At 39.1% G+C, this 15276-nt stretch overlaps 1 protein-coding gene and 1 pseudogene across 12 annotated transcripts in view; one reads left to right on the top strand and one right to left on the bottom strand.

The window, feature by feature from the left end:
• The window catches only part of Robo2 (roundabout guidance receptor 2), a 1509792-nt gene that overhangs the window by 798157 nt on the left and 696359 nt on the right, over positions 1-15276 (top strand). The window lies entirely within an intron of this gene.
• On the bottom strand, positions 14089-14206 carry LOC115029651 (annotated as a pseudogene).

Here is a 15276-nt window from a genome sequence, read left to right as displayed (position 1 = left end):
AGCAAAGGGAAGCAGGAAGTGAGACTGAAGGGTGTCAGGCTGGGAATACACTGTCAGCACAGATACTTTTACCTATACAAATACTATCTCCCTGAGCTCTTATAAACAGAAACTTGTCTGAAGCCTCTGAACTTAGTTTCTAAAGTGTACCTTTTGAATGAAGAGCTGTTCTCAAAGGCATACTAAGAGTTTCTGGAGACCCCCTTCCTCTTCCAAAGAACCTCTGAAGCATCCTGAAATATGTCCACACCCAAGACCATATGCACTCTGAGGAACAGAGGGAGAATTTTGACTAACCCTGGACAATTAGCAAAGAAAAAATCACATATGTCTTGTACACAGTGAGAGCCTAGAATGCTGGATTATTTTATGATTATTTTAATTCCTATAGATCTGTAGATTAGTACATAATAGATTCTTGTAAATTAATTATCTGATAACTAATTTTAGGAATAAGTATCATTGTGTGTGTATGAGTGTGTGTGTGTGTGTGTGTGTGTATATTTGTGGTAGTTAATGATATTGACAACAATATCAAGTACCCAGTTATTTTATTGTACTAGGGTAACTGGGACCTGTGCCATGGAGCTGATGTTGGGAGTTAAATACTGGCATTGGTTAGATAGATGTTTTTAAACAAGTCAATCTCCATTGTGACTATCTGATAGCTCTAGTGTGTGTTTGTGTGTGTGTGTTTCAAACATAATTGCTTAATGCTTCTCAATCAAAATAACTACCAGGTAAATTATGAATGACAGCATGACTTGGGCTTAATCCTGGTTCCATATCAGCCTGATAGCATGTCAGTTATTAAAGAAGGTGCACTAATGATTTGTTTCATGTTCACACTAGTTTGGTTTACAAAGATTCTTTTTGTTGTTGTTGTTGTTCTGTTGTAACCAAGATTTTTATTAATTTTCTTTTCTTTTTTGTCTTTTCCTTCCTTCCTTCCTTCCTTCCTTCTTTCCTTCTTTCCTTCTTTCCTTCTTTCCTTCTTTCCTTCCTTCCTTCCTTCCTTCCTTCTTTCTTTCTTTCTTTTTCTTTCTTTCTTTCTTTCTTTCTTTCTTTCTTTCTTTCTTTCTTTCTTTCTTTCTTTCTTTCTTTCCTTATTTTTAACACTCCAGATTTTATTCCCCCACCCAGTCCCTCCAACCGTTCCATATCCCATACCTCCTTCCCAACTCTTGTCTCCACGAGGATGCCCCCACCTCCAGCCCACCCCCTTCCCTGCCCAAACAAACCTCTAAATTCCCTGGGTCATCCAGTCTCTTGAGGGTTAGGTGCATCATCTCTGACTAAACCTAGACCAGCAGTTTTCCGTTGGGGGCTTCATATCAGCTGGTGTATGCTGCCTGGTTGGTAACCCAGTGTTTATGAGATCTTGGGGGTCCAAATTAATTGAGACTGCTGGTCCTCCTACAGAGTCGCCCTTCTCCTCAGCTTCTTTCAGCATTCCCCTAATTCAACCACAGGAGTCATCAGCTTCTTTACATTGGTTGGGTGTAAATATCTGCATCTCTTTTCAGCTGCTTGTTGGGTCTTCCTGAGGGCGGTCATGATAGATACCTTTTGGTGAGGGCTCCATAGCCTCAGTAATAGTGTCAGGCCTTGGGACCTCCCCTTGTGCTGAAGCCTACTTTGGACCTGTCTCTGGACCGCCTTTTCCTCAGGTTCCTCTCCATTTCAGACAGGAACAATTATGGATCAGAGTTGTGACTGTGGGACAGTTCCCCCTCTCTCACTTGATGTCCTGACTTTCTGCTGGAGGTGGACTCTATAAGTTCCCTCTCTACTGTCGGGTACTTCATCTAAAGTCCCTTCCTTTGAGTTCTGAGAGTCTCTCACCTCCCAGGTGTCTGGTGCATTCTGGAGGGTCCCCCCAACCTCCTACCTCCCGAGGTTATTTGTTTCCATTCTTCCCATTCTTTTTTAAGCATCTCAATTTCAAGTACAGTTCCATTCCAATAGAGTCAACCTCCATGCATCCTCAGTCCTCCCCTCTCCCACCCTGACACCCCAGGGAAGAACATCCATGTACATCACAATAGCATTGTTTTTATGGTTTCTCTTGAGTCACATTAGTTCCTAAAGGGATGTGCTATCAATATGAATTAATTAGAACTGGCCTTTTATTGATAGTAAATTCTGTTACCTATTCAATAATAAAAACTAGTTTCTTTTCTTTAACTCACGTTAGATAATTTACATTTGTTACATACTTGTACTTTCCTAGAAATATATTTACTTTGTGTTTTTTTTATGACACGGCTAATATAAAAAGAAAAAATTAACCATTGCAAAGAGGGAAAATTTTAGGCAATGAGAAAAATAAATTGCCTAAATTGCTTTCTTTGAGACAATTCCATGATTAAGAGACAAAATTCCCTGCAACTTGGATATTTCCAATGTCAATTGTGTTTGTTTGCTTATAGTAATGGTGATTTTTAAGTGGATTGAAGCATGAATTTATAGACCTGCAACTATTATTTATGCTATGAACCAAATGGTGACTGACTGTGAATCTATGTCTTAAGAAACAGTCACTAACAACCTATCAGGAATTCCATGTAAACTTGAATATCATTCTTTAGTGCCCACCTCCCCCAATTTGGGTTGTCATTCCCTAAGATGCAGAAGTATCCTCCCTGATTACAAAAATTATAAATCAATTATAAATCAACAAAATTATAAATCAATTCACTGTAGAGAATGTGTTTCACTTACAAGAAAAACAGAAGTTGCTTTAAAAAAATAAGTTCAGAGCACTCATACTAAAATCGATCAGACTGATCAGTTGATTATTAGAAAGAAGAATTATAGCAGTGTAATTTGTTGTAATTTTTTTAAGTTTTGGGACATATATGTGTGGTCAAAACAGAACAAATAATAAAAGTGATCCCTTAAGTAGAACACAGTTTCTGTACGATGTTGCTCTTTGTTTAGTGTTTGCACCCAAAGCAGAGAACACAATCAGAGTTCAAGTGATTGTTTCACTTTAATGATTTTTCTTAAACATGTGTTTTTATCATTTCACCTAAACTATGGATTTTATATTTTCTTTAAATAACTCGACAATGTACATATTGGCTTTGCAGATAAAAATTCAATTAGTACTTCAAAGAAGACAAATTAACTCCCCTTTTAACCGTGGCTGTTCTTTAAATTAACAAAGTAAAACATTAGAAAAATTAAATCTTACCTATCGCTTTGTTCGAAGATAAAAAGCATTAGGTCTATCTGGCAGAATCATTTTGAGCTAAAATTATCCTACTGTTATCCAGTTTTCCTCACAAGATTGTTGTGAAGGATTTTAAATTCTTAGATGTGCTTGGTACCAATGCTTATTTCAGAACAATAATTAATAATAAAATTATTATTATGAAAATTTAAATAGCCAAATGTTTTCTAAAGCATTGTTTCTGTTCTGTTTAAAGGTGCAAACAGACAATCAAATGGTATGATGGAGTGGTAGCCAGTAGAAATATTCCTACTTCGGTGTTTCAACAAAATTATTGACTGACTAAAATTGGCCTACTTCTAAGCTGTCACAATGCACAGAAATAGTGCAGTAACATACTGATCTTTTCCTGGAGTCAAATCTTATAGTCCCTTCTCCTGTGCTATACTATTATCAACAATGATGATAATAGAAACAATTATCATTCTTAAATTATCCTATATTTTATGAGACATTAAATACTGTTATAAATTATTATTTGATATCACTTATCAGATAAAATATACAGAGTTCATAACAAGAAGCACAATATTATCTATTAATAAGTAAGAATAACAACACTAGTTGGATTATCATTGAGTATTTTTAAAAAAAAAATCCTTATTTCATACCTGTCATTTTATTTTAAGACTAAAAAACCTCAGAAGTCATGGCCAATATCTTCCTTTCTCAGTGATAAAATCCCTGTGTCATCGTTGGGTTTTGTCAGCTTGACCCAAATCTAGAAATATATTGGAATGTGGCATCTCTGTAGATGAATTACCTCCATCAGACAGGCCTGTGTGCATGCCTATTGGGCATTTCCTTGATTGCTGGTTGATTTGCAGAACATTGCCCATGATGACTGGTGCCATCCATGGGCTGAGCTCTATAATAAAGTGACTGGGACAAGTCAGAAAGCAACCTAGTACGCAGCATTCCTCTGCAGTCTCTGCTGCAGTTCTTGCCTCTAGGTTTCTGTCCTTCTGCCCTGGCTTCCCTTGTGACTGACAGGTGACTATAAGCTGTAAGGTGAAATAAAACTTTCTCTTCTTAATTTGCTTTTGGTGTGTATCAGAGCAGGAGGAAAGCAAAGTAGAACAGACATTATTAGCAGAGAGTATAAAATTGCTGTAATGAACCTGACCATGTTAAGTCCTGGGAGGATTGGATGCTCAGGAATTAATGACTTCTATAGGGAGTTTGGGAGAGAGGTACGGGTTATAGAGGCAGAGTTTATAAAATTTCCAAAGGAAGAGAAATATTTTTATTAGATATTTTCTTCATTTACATTTCAAATGCTATCCCCTTTTCTAGTTTGCTCTCTGAAAGTCCCCTATACCCTCCCCACACCCTGTTCCCCAACCCACCCACTCCTGCTTCCTGGTCCTGTCATTCTCCTGTACCAGAGCATATAATCTTCACAAGACCAAGGGCCTCTCCTCCCATTAATGGCCGACTAGGCCATCCGCTGCTATATATGAAACTAGAGACACAAGCTCTAGGGGGTACTGGTTAGTTCATATTGCTGTTCCTCCTATAGGGTTGCAGACCCCTTTAGCTCCTTGGGTACTTTCTCTAGCTCCTCCATTGGGGGCCCTGTGTTCCATCCAATAGCTGACTGTGAGCATCCACTTCTGTATTTGCTAGGCACTGGTGTAGCCTCACAAGAGTTAGCTATATCAGGGTCCTGTCAGCAAAATCTTGCTGGCATATGCAATAGTGTCTGGGTTTGGTGGTTGTTTATTGGATGGATACCTGGATGGGGCAGTCTCTGGATGGTCTTTCCTTCAGTCTCAGCTTCAAACTTTGTCACTGTAACTCCTTATCTTTGACAAAGGAGCTAAAACCATCCAATGGAAAAAAAGACAGCATTTTCAACAAATGGTGCCGGCTCAACTGGAGATTATCATGTAGAAGAATGTGAATTGATCCATTCTTATCTCTTTGTACAAAGCTCAAGTCCAAGTGGATGGAGGAACTCCACATAAAACCAGAGACACTGAACCTTATAGAGGAGAAAGTGGGGGAAAGCCTCGAAGATATGAGCACAGGGGACAAATTCCTGAAAAGAAATATTTTTATCAGAATTTGTGATACTTTTAATGAAGAATCTATGGAAATCATAATTTTGCTTTACCCGGACAATAGATATTTATTAGCTGGAGCTGAAAATCATAAAACATTAATATGAGATCAACATTATTAAAGCAATTTGTCTAGGAAGTATGCATTTTGGGGTCAGCATACAGAAGCTTGGCTGCAAAGGTTGCAAAGGCTGCATGTCTAGCTGGCAGTCAAACTTGATACTGTGTAAGAATTTCCCAATATGCTTTGATTAATAGAATGATGAATAGAAACCAAGTAAGACTTGACATTGTGAAAGGCCGTGAGAGGCAGGTGGGAAAGGTGCATCCTCCTTCACAGCAGAAAATAATCAGAATTGGGGAAGATCCTATAGAGAAGCTGAGGCTGGGCACCATGTAGCACAATCTGGGGCCAGAAGAGGCAATTAGTTGGAGTGCAGACTTGGTTTCAGAAAAGAATACTGAAGTTGCCAGGACCATGGGAAGACCATCTGGATAATCGCAGATATATTCTGAAGAAGATCTGAGCCTATGAGATGGAGTGCATGCTACAGTAGCAGGGCTTGAGAGGTGTGAGCATTAAAGAGCTTCAGAGCCCAGAAGATTTTGGGTTTTTTTTTTAACTGAAATTTTTGTTAGATATTTTCTTTATTTACATTTCAAATGTTATCCCCTTTCTTGGTTTTCCCCCTGAAAACCCCCATCCCATCCCCCCTCCCCCTGTTCAACAACCCACCCACTCTTGCTTCCCTGTCCTGGCATTCTCTACACTGGGGCATTGAGCCTTCTCAGGACAAAGGGCCTCTCATGGATGCCCCACAAGGCTATCCTCTGCTACATATGCAGCTGGAGCCATGGGTCCCTCCATGTGTACTCTTGGTTGGTGGATTAGCCCTGGAAGGTCTGGGGAGCCTGGTTGGTTCATATTGTTGTTCCTCCTATGGGGTTGCAAACCCCTTTGCCTCCTTCAGTCCTTTTTCTAGCTCCTCCAATGGGGACCTTGTGCTTAGTCCAATGATTGGCTGAGAGCATTCACTTCTGTATTTGTCAGTTACTGGCAGAGCCACTCAGAAGACAGCTATTTCAGACTTCTGTTAGCAAGCACTTGTTGGCATCCACAATAGTGTTTAGGTTTGGTGACTGTCTATGGGATGGATCCCCAGGTGGAGCAGACTCTGGGTGGCCTTTCCTTCAGTTTCTGTTCCACACTTTGTCTCTGAATCTCCTCCAATGGGTATTTTGATCCCCCTTCTAAGAAGGACCATAAAATGTATCCATACTTTGGTCTTCCTTCTTTTTGAGCTTCTCAGAAGGTCAGAATTTGGTTTTGCTTTGATCTGGTTGTAACTGGACTCTCATTCCTCCCTGAAGAGTTGGAACACATTTAGATTGCTTTAGATTCTGCACTTATGTCCCAGGATGCTGCAGGTTTGATTCTGCTCTATCTGGGAGTGGGCAGCTAATAGTTGGCATGTCTGGGTTTCTGTGTCTGCGTGTCTAGTCCTTCTTCATTGCTGTTCTATTCAAATTGTCACTATCAAGCCAAGCTGCTCACAACAATCTCAGTTAAATGGTGGCATATGAGAACGACAGTGAATTTTCATAATTAACAAGTGCATTAACTTTTAATAAATTAAGTAATCTAACAAAGCTACTTTAAATGTTAGTGGCTCACAAACTCTCTACAGAGATGATTTTAAAATCATTCTCAGGGGATGTGGCTTAGCTTTGCATAGCAACTCTCTTCCTAAATACCACTCAGGACCTGATTTTCTCTAAGTATTTTTACGTAGTCCTTTAGGACAGTGTCAGCGTCCGTATGGCCAAGCAGCATCCCTCTCAATGTGAGTTCTCCTCCCAGAGAAGAGGGAGAAATGATCAGCAGGACATATGTCATCTTCAATAAGCAGAGATGGAAATGGCATGCCACTTCTACACAGAAGCTATTTGTACGAGTATGCTCATATGCTATACATAATGACAAATCCATCGGGGTCTATGCAGACATATCTACATGTCTACATGTAATACTATTACAGAGATAGTGAGAGCCAAAAAAGAGGGGGGGGAGGCAGAGAGGAAGGGAAATAGTGAATGCAGATAGTCATGGAGAGCAGAGAGTTGAGGCATACCTAATTTTTCTCCTTCATGACTTCCTGTTTAACCTATCTTGATTATTTTCCAAATAAACTCATTATTCCTCGAAACCTAATACTTTGAATAAATCTATCAATCAAAGGCTATTCAGGAGACAAAAGTTTCTCTAGTGATCTGATACAATGAAAGAAACAAGGAGGAATAAGGAAAGGTGCATATCATTTGGAATTCACAGATATGAGTAGCAGAGAAAACGAACCAGTGAAGAAATGCATTTAGAAGAGCATAATGCCCACTTCCTGTCATGTGCCTCAATCCTGAGTCTTATACTGTGTCAGAGGATAGTGAAAAATTGAATGGGGAGATCACTGGAGGGATAGCATAGACTAAGGCTCTGGTGATGACAAAACATCACGAGACAGTATCTACAGGGAATGCTGGGAACTTTCACAAGAAATAAGCACTCAAGGGTGTTCTAGTGCAATGGCAGTCAGACACTAGTAACAGCTATAAACAACCCCAGAACAAGAATATGAAGCCCTCTACCTATCTGTGAGCCCAATACCCTCTGATCGCTAATGTCACTAATCAAAGAGAAATGTTTGCAGGTGCAGTTCTTATGTCAGCACACAGGAAACAGGAAGGTGGATAGGAGGCCAGAGGCTAAAGAGTTGTTGTCTACCACAGTGACATACACTGAATATGGCTGCATAATGTGTTTGTTTGTGTTTTTTTCTCTCTCTCTAATAGGGTTCATCCTTTAGAACCAAATGTGATGACAGGGGTCATATCCCTGCTCAGAATAAATAAACAAAAGCGCAGAACTATTTTTATTCTCTAGTTAATATTCATGATGCCTCTGGTTCCCACAGTGTGTCAATAGCCCTCAAAAGGGTCCTTACTCTTATGACCAGCAATCCTGAAAGAACATGATGTCCGTTGACTGAACTGTAATGGAAGTCCATCCACTCTTGGTAAGAGCTCAAACAATATTTAGGTTCCATCCTGTCTCCTGTTTCCACACGAGCCAGGCTGTACTTCGGAGCTTGCTTGTGACTGTGTCTTCATGACCCTGTAATTATCCGTCCAAGTAGTGAGAAAAGGGAACACAGAGCTGCAGATGTGTTTCTGAAGCCATCTGGCTCTTTCGGGAGGTAATTTACTTACCTAGAAATAATCACATGCATATGGGCTTTCCCTCCCTTAATGAAACATTTTCATAAAACTGTTCACACTTGATCCCTTGAGTTAAAAACAAAAGAGCATTTCTTCCATGATACTGTTCCTTTATTTAATACTCATATTGGATCAGAGGAAAAAGCAGCAAGTCCCACACATCCTAGAACACACACACACACACACACACACACACACACACACAAATTTGTCAATGATTTGTTGTTGCTGTTAGCAAATAGCCTCTTTCAGGTATGTTTAGTCAGTGAGTTTGTGTGTATACATATGTGTTTCAAGTAGCTCTAATAGTGTCACATTTTCAAAGTAGCGATTTAGAGCTTGGCTCCAATCTAATTTCTTTATGGACACAGTCTTGCAAGGTAGGTTTCCAATAAGCACCAATCATCTATGACCATTTTTGGATGCATGTCAGCCTGCCAGCATTGGAAAGTTGAATTCTTCAAGCATGAGCATTGCAGTGCACTATAGAATGGAATATAAATAGAATCATAGAAGATACACATTAGACCCCCATCCTTTTTCTTTTTCTTCCTGGTTGGGTTGGACTTTGCAAGACAGCTTAACTTTTGGGGTAGAGTGCTGCCCGCTGCTACAGAGTCCTGATGGATGTAATCAATTTAAGATCAAATATATATCACTTGTTAAAAACTTAGAACAAGACTGTGTACTAAAATAAAATGAAATTAATGATTCAAATTTAGGTTAGAAAGAAAATATTGACTTTTCTGTTGGTGAATCTAATTTACCTGACTCACTTCTATCCTAAGTTACAAAGAGGATGCTCCTTTATATTTTTAGCCTCTCTAAATGTTTTCAAATAGCTCAGAAATAAGAGCAAAACAGGGAAACAGCTGTCCCTTGTTATTTTGTTTCCTGAATACAAATAGTCTTAAATGGCTGTAAATGGAAAGTCTGGAATGAATTCAAACACAGCCTGTTTAAACACATTCAGGCTGGCAGAGACTTTGCAAAGGGCAGCACTAGAGAAGACTACACATTAACTTGTCGAACATGACAATCTAAGGCTACGGCCCCCCTTCTGTTTGTGAGGCAGAGTCAAGCCCGTATCACTCACACCCTTTTGAGTCAGTAAAGCACAAGTGCTTTGAAACGACACCCCCCAAACCAGAGCATAAAGACCTGAGACATTGGATGTGTTCTATTTACTCTGGTTCATCTTAGGGAACAAAAACCCCTTTGAACTTAGATTTTTCATTTACTTCAATCAAGCATTAGCTATATCAGTATCAGGAATAATAGTAGAAGCTGTATCTAGTCTTTTCCCTTCCCTTCTGACTTGTGCCTATTAACTACCTGAAAATTCATTCAACAACACATGCCTCCCGAGTTTTCTCTATATAATCCAATGGTGTATGATGAGTCCTATTGTCAGGGAAACTTTACATCAATCTTTAGGGAGCAGATTTATGAAGTATTTAGAATTATAAAGTTAGATTTCATGTATTTGAGGGACGAGCCTAAGGAAAGCTTAAGGAATGTGATTGACATGACAGGGTCATATCTAGTGACAGTCATAAATAAGTCCTTGGTGTCCAGCATCATACCCAAGTGTTTATCATAAAACCATTAAACAGGTCAGTGCAGGGATTTCATCCTGTAATATTACAAGTCTAGGCAGAGGGAATTATTCAGACATGTCCCAAGCATCATCATCATACAGTTGCGTAATATTACTGAATAGTTTCCTGCTTGACTCACACACAAAGGCGTTGTGAAGTCTGTAGTGTGGGAAGAGAGCAAGATAAGTTAGGCTCAGGTTTTGAGGTAAAAGCTTCTGTGGTTTTAATACTACAGAGATCACGTTGATATTACCAAGGGACATTTGCTTCCAAGTAGAAAGTTGGCCAAGACTGAGCATCTTTAAAAAATAACATTAATGAGCAAAATAATAATAAGTCATGAGTTAAAACTCTTAAAACATCATATGCAAGAGATAAGAATCAATAGTGCTTTCATTCATTGGAGACACAGACATGCAAGTAATACAGAGCTATATCATAGAATATGTGTGTGCCTGTCTGGGCATGTGTGTGGGTGTGAATGTCTGTGCATGTGTATGTGTGTTTCTGTGCATGTGTGTATGCATGTATGTGTGTGTGTGTCTGTGTGTGTGTGTGTGTGTGTGTGTGTGTAAACTGTACCATCTCTACCCTTTCAACACTGGAGATCTGAGTTCCTATCTTGCTATTGATATTTAAAGCTTTGAATAAGGAGTGAAACTCTGAGAGTCTTAACTCTGTCCACACTGTGGTTAAGAACATTCATAAAATTTACATTTAAAGTCCCTATCATATATTTGAGAAGCAGCTGGTAGATAAGCAACGTGCTTTTTAATTACTTTTAACCATGTTTTAATTATATGTTATAAAATTATAAATAATATGATAGACAAATATAGCACTTATATTAATTAATCTAATAACACCTAATTTAGCTTACTATTTAATTGTATATAAGTATTTACTTAATACACATATATGTATAATTTTATTAACACATTCCAGAAATATTGTTCATTATACAGTAGTACAAGAGAACAGGCACTAAATAAAATTTGTTAACAGATCAAAATGATAGATGTTACACTGAGAAGCAGAAGCAGCCTTGGGAAATTAATTCCTAAATTTTGTTCTTAGATTCTTTGTTCTGTCTTTAGGAAATTCTCCTCTATGTACTTTTAGGCACTATTCATAATAACTCACTTTCATAATAAAAAATTCTCATTACGGGGAAAAATCTTCCCATAAAAGTGACAGAAATTATGACTAACATGATCCATTTACTATTTCACACACACACATACACACACACACACACAGACACACACACACATTCACCCATATAAGTGTTAGCTATGGATCAGATCATAGATAAACTATATATATGCATATATATCAATATATGTATATATGTTATGTACAGTCATATGCTATACAGTACATATATATCTTTATATGTATATATACATATGTGTATATATACACACACTATATATAGTGTGCATTTGTATGTGTGTGTGCAAATATATATATATATTGTGGTTTTGCTTTGCTCTGTACTATAGCTAACACTTGCATTGTTGAATTACGTATACTATCCTCACATTGCCCATCTCTGTTCAAAATCAATGGAGAGGTTTTTGGTATATTTCCTCTCTCTCTCTCTCTCTCTCTCTCTCTCACACACACACACACACACACACAAAAGCCCTTCCCTTTTCAAAATGATCTTTCCTTTTTTACAACTCAGTTTCAACCATGGATTCATCGTATTTTGCTTTTTCTGGTTCCATTTTATCCTAAATCAGCTTTGCTTCCACTGGATGTTTATCATACTCCATGTCTCCGATGTGTTTCTAACCTCTTAACAGGCCCACTTTAACCTGCCTTTCCACTTTAATCATTTACTATTCTCCCTCTGAAGGCCCCAAACTCAAGCTTTCCATAGGTAAAGACTTTCTCTCCCTCACAGTTAATCAGCACCTAGGTCCAACCTTCATTGTCTTCATCAGTGAGAAAATCTCATCTCAGAAATGTTCCTTAGTGTTCTTCAGTGTTCAACCCTGCCTTGGGTTTTCACTCCATGTCAATCCTCACCCCCAGGTGGCATTTAACTGCATCTCTACTTCCCTTTCGAAAATGCTCCCTGATAGGATATGTCTTCACCCATCTGTAGAAGTTTATTACATTTTTGTTTTACTTGACTAATTTCTTTTTTAGTCACAGCTTGGCTTCAGCCTATATAGGTGGCTAATGAAATCAACATTTTTCAGGGGAAAAGTCATTTCTCTCCACAGTGAGTCTGAGCATCTATTTAAAGAAGTTTAAAAAACACACTTGCTGATGTATTCTCATCTCTAAGAGAAGAAGTTTAACACCTAAACAATATGATTATAGAAATTGCTAAAATAGCTAGAGATGTGATTTTGAACAGGGTTATATTTTTAAACATAGCATTATGTAACATTTCTTCTAAAGAGGAGAGTTCAGACTTGATATTTTAACTTTTTATTTGCTGTTTGTGAATTTCGTATCATGCAACCTGCACCACAATCCCACTCATCCCCCCCCCCCTTCTACCTGCCTTCCACCTTTACAACCTCCCAACAACAGAGAAAAAAATCTTATTGTAGAATTTGTAGTGTGTCACAATGTGTCTCACAGTATACCATGTTGTCTACACTCCCTTGCTTGCAAATGTTCATTACAAAGACTCAATTGTCTGGTAAGGGGCCTCTGTCTTCTGCTCCTCTATCAATACTGGAGCTTTCCTGGGATACCGCTCCCATATCCTGTTGTTGCCCTGGGTCATAGAGATACTGTGATTTTGGATCTGATAGGACTGGCCCTGTGTGTACTCCAGCGGTTCATCAATGGAGTAGATGTTGGGGTCAGCTAATTCAAAGCCCTGAATCTGGGCCTGAGAGGTATCTGAGCTGTTCAGATTGCCTGCTCGCCCTCTCTCACCCTAGGGCCAGCTCACCAGCAAAACCTGCAACAACCAGAGCCAGCTCTATGCCATTGCCCAGGGTATATGTTCAATGCCGATCTCCTGAGTATTGCAGCTGGTGAGAGACATAACCAATTCTCCCACTTTCAGGACCCCAAGGCCAGCTTTCCTGCCTGCTCTAGATGACAAGATGAGGGAGAGAGGAGGGTATCTCTCCATCATCTGAGCCACTGCCCACCCAGCAGACAAGTGGTAGGACCAGATTTCCTGAATTTATAGCCTCTGGCTGGTTCATTCCCAGGCCCTACATCCAGGGTCAGCTCTATCTTGCTGCTCACACAAGGTACAGGGCAGAGTTCTCTGAGTGCTGTAGCAGGTGAGAGGCAAGGGAAGCTCTCCTGCTATCATGACCCAGTCAGGGCAAGCTCTCCCACTAATTCAAGAGAACAAAGGGAAGAGGAGGTTATCTCTCCCTTGCCAATGCCACCACATAGCACGCAAGAGACAGGACTCACTCTCCCTCACTACCCTGAGTCTCCTGTTCTGTCTTTCTCCATTGGGCCTATGTCCTTCTGTTTCTTTCTCTCCCATTTCTCCATCACTTACTTGCTCCTCTTGATGGTTTCTGGTGTCTCTGGGTGTCTGAGGTCGTCTGAGGAGTAGTCCCAGGACTGCTATGCCATGCTCATGAATTGTAGAACTGAGCAGAGGTCATCTCCAGCATGGTCTGCCCCCCTCTCATCCCCAGGCCCGTGAGGTACTAGACTGGTGGTCATCTCAAGAGAGCTCTGTATCTGTATACCATGATGATGATCTGGTGTATTGTCTGGGACTCATTCCTTGCCAAGCCCACTCTGGTGGCCCCTTGTGAAGGCCATCTGTCTTGGGATCAGTCTTGCCCAGGGTAGGAGGTTCCAGTAGGGCTTTTCTAGTCTCTGGTTTGTTCCATGTCATAGGAGCCTTCCCTGACCTTCCAGGTGCCTGAATGGTGGGCATCTCAGTCTCAGTTTTTAAGGAAATATTGTGCTACTAATCACTCAGATATTCATCAGTCAGAACATGGTGTGTACACATAGCTTCTCTCCTCTCTGCCACCTTAATTACACATGGGATACCACAGCCACACCTGGAAGCCAATACATTAAGATCATCTATGATACAGAACATATCAGGTTTTGCCCTTTAAGAATCATTTTGTAAGACTCCCTTATACTCAGTTGTGATTGTCTTCATAGTTATAAATATGGGTTAATTGTTTTCAGTTTTTTAATCTATATTTCTATATCAGGTAAACATCATTAGTGTCTTCTCAAATTATTTTCTAGAGTTGCAAAGCCAAGACAAGCCATTGTTATAATACATCATATAATACTTAATAACAACAAGAACATAAATTAGCAGACACAGTAGATGAGTTCTTGGATCTTATACCTAATAGAAAAATACAAAATTCCTCTAGGCAAAATTAACTTTGAGTGAAATGTGTCAACTTAAAACTGACTTTGTAGTCGGGGAATAGATAGCAGGCACTGTTTTGCTTTTGGCAGTGTTACTAGAATTTTTCAGAATAGAAATTAGTACTTACTTTTGAAAAACAATAAAAATAATCCATAAAACAGAAGGTGAGGGCTGAGCTCAGCTCCTTTGATATTGCCTAATCACTGTGCATGAGGGAAAAGGGTAAACTGAATACAATACATTTTAGGAAGACCAGTTCTACGATGACCAATAAGATTAACTAATGCCTTTGACTTCATCTAATGCTTTCATTCTGAAGTATTTGCCACAAGACTGTGAAGAAATTTAACACAAATCAATGAATTAATTAAAACCCTTCCCTGTTATATTCAAAGAAAGTAAAGAGTTATTGAACTAATTTTCAGTTTAAAGTGTCTCTAAATAAGCATTAAAACTGAAGACTGGGCCCTTATGCCAGGCTATTTCCTGTTCTGTTAAAATCAATACAAAGTTATGGCACACTTATTAGTGTCAGGGACTTTAAACTTTATTTAAGCCGTGCATTTTGTCCTATAGATACTAACTTTCGTTGTTGCGGCACCAACTAAATGCATAAAATACCTGAAAAAGAGTACATTTATTATGTCACAAAATGCTAAAGAAGATAAAAATCATGTTGTAAGGTAAATGACCCTCCCGAAAAAGAATGTTGCCTCTTTTCTTTCTCTCTCTCTCTCTCTCTCTCTCTCT

This window comes from Mus caroli, chromosome 16, assembly GCF_900094665.2.
Source record: "Mus caroli chromosome 16, CAROLI_EIJ_v1.1, whole genome shotgun sequence".
Classification (NCBI taxonomy): Eukaryota; Metazoa; Chordata; class Mammalia; order Rodentia; family Muridae; genus Mus; species Mus caroli.
This window is presented reverse-complemented; position numbering and strand designations above follow the sequence as displayed.